The sequence below is a fragment of the Bolinopsis microptera genome, chromosome 2, assembly GCF_026151205.1.
Source record: "Bolinopsis microptera isolate Bmic1 chromosome 2, MBARI_Bmic_1.0, whole genome shotgun sequence".
In the NCBI taxonomy this organism is placed as follows: domain Eukaryota; kingdom Metazoa; phylum Ctenophora; class Tentaculata; order Lobata; family Bolinopsidae; genus Bolinopsis; species Bolinopsis microptera.
This window is the reverse complement of record NC_087073.1, coordinates 13,676,377-13,681,392: the sequence shown is the minus strand read 5'-3', so window position 1 is coordinate 13,681,392 and position 5,016 is coordinate 13,676,377.

The window sequence follows — 5,016 nt, the reverse complement described above, 5'->3', positions numbered from 1 at the left end:
AATAAAGCTTTTTATTGCGTACTCATTAATTTCTCGTACGTATTGCGTATCATTCTGACGAAGCAACGGCTTTACATGCTAAAACTAAAAGTGGTAGTCAATTTGTTTACTTGCATAATTATAGCGCTGGCAAGCACGACTGTCAGTCTTTATATGGATACCCTTTACCTTATCGGACCTTATTTGAACAGTCATTGATTGAACGCTGGAGGCCCTAGCGTTCATCTTAATGTCCGTTCAAATAATTTCCGTCCGTTTAAGGTCCGTCCAAATTAAAGTCAGTTGAATTTTGTTCAAAAATTTTTCCACTGCGAACTTATTGTCCAGGATATGACAACTTTTAATTTCAGTTAATTTCAATTTCTATCATCGAACTAAACTATATGAATATCATTGGATCAATGAAAAACAAGTTATCATAAAATTTAGATATTATAAATATCATATTATGGAACTTCTGTACTTTCTTGATCTATAACGGTCCCTCGTTCATTTCTTCGGAGTTACTAGTAATCTACCTCTACATCTTCTAGTTCTAGATCTCTTACAACTGGTTGTTTATCCAACTAGTAGTTGTAGTACCGGGTAATGAACGATATCAACTGCTCTACCAGAGGTACTAGAATGCAAATGCCTGAAGTACAACTTGAGCTATATCTCTAGCCCCCCACTTGGCATAGCCTACTTTCGGTGGTTCATGTCAACGATGATACATCCTACCATTACATACTATTACCAATCATCTCGATAATATAGAATTCGAAACCGGGATATCTTCCGAGGGATATGGCCGATGTACCTTCATACCTCATCTGCACAGAATTTAACATTTTTATTGCCTAACAACTGCTTTTCTTATTTGCTGTATGAAAAATCGATTTAAAAATTATCTGTTAAACTTGGAAAAAAAATGAATAAATTCGGATTTTTAATGGTTTTGAACTCCTTTGAGCGTTCATTTTAATGTCCGTTCACATAATGTCCATTCAAATAAGGCCAAGGTCCGATAACAGGTAGTTTAAAATTAATATATTAATTTTTCATTTAGACACAGCAGAAGTCGTTTGGAAGGTTAATATTTAGTTTGAAATTTTCAAATTTAATTTTAAAGATGACAAGAATAGATAAAAGGATAAAAGCTATTAAAATGTCGTGTTTTCTGCTACAAGTTTGGCAACCTAACTAATAATTGGACAGTACGATAGTTAGATAGTTAGTTAGTAGTTAGTTATATAGTTAGATAGTTAGTTATGATGTATAAGGATTAAGAATCCGTTTCGAAATAAAAATGAGGCCTTATCAGACATCGGTCACGTGATACACAAATGCGCGTTTTAAACTCAGGAAGCCCGAAACTCTTTAGGTAATCAAATAATTGCAGTGTTGGCACTAGCAGTAAGATCACACCATCCTCTATTTTTTGTATAGTAATAACACTAAATGCTTTTGCGTGTTAATGCGTCTCTTAAAAGTATCAAGTAGGTACCGGGCGATACAAATGTTTTCAGGTCAATTTGATAAAATTAAAAGTGCACAAGAAAAAAGTTATTCAGAATTTGAGCAAAAAGCGCAAGTTTTTACCACTTTAAAAAAATGTTACCAAAGAAATCTTAAATTAATAGTTTTATCTTAATTCTTAATGCCATCATGTACGGCTAGTTTTAATACAGCTTTATGCAAATTTTGCCGTTATGTTGTCGTCGACTGACGGAATGTATTGTAGAATGTAGATGCTCTTGAAATTAAAAATGTCATCACCGAATTTGAAGGAGATACCATCAGACAAATCAAAGGTACAGCGCGATGGAACCGAAAAATGCATGTGCCTATGCTGACAGCCTGACACTGCCATTGATAAGTTAGACCATAATATTGGGTTAGGTTCAAAAGTGAACCCAAAAGTGACGTTTATGTCCCATGGACACATGGCCAAGAAAACTTTGATTTCTTCCTAAACTGGCTTAATAGCACATAAAATCCCGGGCATAAAATTTGCATTAAAATCCTCAGAAAACGTCACAGAGTTCTTAAATGAATTAACACAAAAGAGGGCATAGAAATCACAAAGGAAGCATTCAGAAAAATTAAAAACTTTTTGCTTATTGATATAGTTTCCATAATAGCCATAATTTCATTATTAATGGAATATTGAATTGTGATAGTAATAACGTTGCGTACATATTTAAGAATTTAGAATGCAAGATGAGATCAATAAGGTGTACTTCAGAGTTCCATGAAAGTCCACAAATACTTCTCTCCACGCTTCGGATATATCTGGAAGACGTGCGTAAATTTCTATATCTATTAATAATCAGATATTTGACGATATTTTGACGATATTATGTCAAAAGTTTGTCGATATTTGACAGTACTCACCATTATAAATATATTTGAGGTATAAGATAGTAAAATAAATATTCCCTTTACAACGATTCAATATTCACTTCTAACTACATAACAGGGATTATACTTACAGAACAAGGTAAAGCTAGTCACGTGACCGCGAGAGTAAAGTGATTAATCACTCTGTCGGCTCCTCACGTCGTTCAGCGAGCGTTTTCCGATCGGTTACCTTGGTTACATTGGATATGTGGAGCATAGTGCATACCTAGTATTATAGCTTTATAGTAATACTATTATAGCAAGTATAGTACACTGCAGTGTAGTAATATAGAGTTTACTGTTTAGGTGGTATCTGCTCCATTGTTTTGCGTTTGTTCTCAGCTGATGTTACGTTCATCGGCTACGATATATTATATGATATAGCCCTCCAAATAGTCAATCATTCGATGATTGTTGTTGGTATTACTAACGTTTAAAGATGAAAAAACAGCCTGAAATTAAATTTGTTTCAATACTGCTTGATCTGCTGTAATTTCTTTTAAATTTCATTCCCGCTGTGCCCGAAGAGATTTTGTACAAATAGTGGTCAGTGGTCTGACATATCAAAATAATACATTTTTCAATAATAACGTTTTTTAAAAAATCAAACAATATTTACTAATCTGTTAAGCAGTCAATGACTATAAATTTCCATGCATTTTAATTTTTAAATTAAACTTATTTATTTTGGTGCATAATATTATATTAAATAATATTTGACATAAAAACTAAACATCAACGATTAAAAACCATAATATAATATTTTGGTTTTGAGTTTGTTAAATATGCTCAGTATCTGTACACGATAACTTTGACTCCATTTGAACGAGGTTCCACGCTGCTAGTTCTGGTGCTAAATTTGGTCTTGATGCTCTTTATCTCTGACTGGATGGCAGTTTTCAGGGACCTTCCTCTCAGGATCATGATTAGAGGACTGAAAGTGGCATTGAACACATGCAGGACAGATGAAGACACGTACATGAGCCGCGCATCACGCGCCCCCGTCCTGCGTTGTTCAGATCCACTAGGAGCGTAGAAGTAGATGAACACAGCAGTAGCTGTGAGGTTGCAGGTGATGAAAAGGAGAGTGAGCTGGAGGATTGTGATGGCCGGTCTTTTGGAGACAATCTTGGCTCCTTTCCCCAGATGAGCTGTTGATATGTTAAGGTAGTGGATCTGGAACACGAGACAGATCGTGACAAGGAGCGAAGGAATTAAGAAGGGAACTGTCATCCCGAACAAAATGATTTGTAGGTATGTTGCATCTTCACCGAGCACCAGCGCGGCCAGACCACTACCAGACATCGGCTTATATATCATATGTTTGAACATTGCTTTTGGGTACATCATGTACCCTAGGTCGACTACCCAATAGACATCAACTGCTCCCACCACAGCCCAAATAGCAGGATAGACGACACTAGCAACTTTCAGATACCCAAGCTTGACCTGATAGAAGGGCTGGACGATGTTTATGGACCTCACAACGGATAGGATGAGGTTGTAGAATACACCCACCCTGATGGAGGTACTGGAGGAGAGGAAACATAAAAGTATAAGAACGGAGCTGAGAGTGTTGTGAGAGGTAGTGAACATGAGCAGGGCCAGGATAACAGGGTGCAGGAGACAGGACAGAGCGGTTACTAGATCTGCCAGTGCCACTGAGAAGTAGATAAAAGGGATTAGCTTCTTGGCCTGATGTTTGTAGAACTTGATGACTAGGAGATTAAATACCGCTGCTGCGATGACAAGAAACATGTTGCCTCCTATCAGAACCATATCCTCAACTTCTCCAAAGTCTTTGTTGAATGCTGCGGATTTGTTGTCAGCTTCAACTGTTTCATCTGAGACTACCGTTCCCTTCATCATACTAGAGATGTCGAGCGTCGTAGTTTCGCTTCCAAGTTTAGCTGTGGACCAGGGCTTTGTTGTCTGTGATGAAGATGGAGTGTCTTTTCCAGGAGTTGGCCGTCGTTCTTTGCGAAGCCATGACTTGTCAAAAATAGGAGCAGCATCATCATTATGAAGCCCTGACAAGGCTTCAATAGGTGCATCAACATAATTACCAGTCGATGGCGGGTGTATTATAGGTATAGGATCCTTGTATTTGTGAACCATCTTGTCTGACTGTGGCCTTGAAACTTTACTTGGACTCCAAGTCCGCATCGACCATGCCTCGGAGTCATCTGTTGATACAGGAGGAATCCAAACTCCAAGCCCGAAATTTCCGGGGAGAAAAGAGAAGTTAGTGAAATAATTTGTTGTGTTCGTATCCGTTCGTTTTGGTGTAATATCAGGTATCCAGGAGTCTTGGGGGGCATAGATGCTGTGCCAAATATTTTCAAATGAGTTTGTCGTTGCATGGTCCCTGTTACTGTGGTTACTGTGGTTACTGTGGTTACTGTGGTTACCTGTCGTTACATGGTCCCATGTATCGAGTTCTTTGAGACTATCGTCCCGATTGTAACCACTAGGGAGTTTTTCTTCATCTTTGGCGTCCGTCTGCCATTCACTTGTATCTGCGTCATCTGTTTTATGTCTAGGTGTAGGATTGTCTGTTGTCTTTTCTACACCGCGTTCCAATTCCTTCTGCCATTCACTTGTATCTGCGTCATCTGTTTTAGGTCTAGGTGT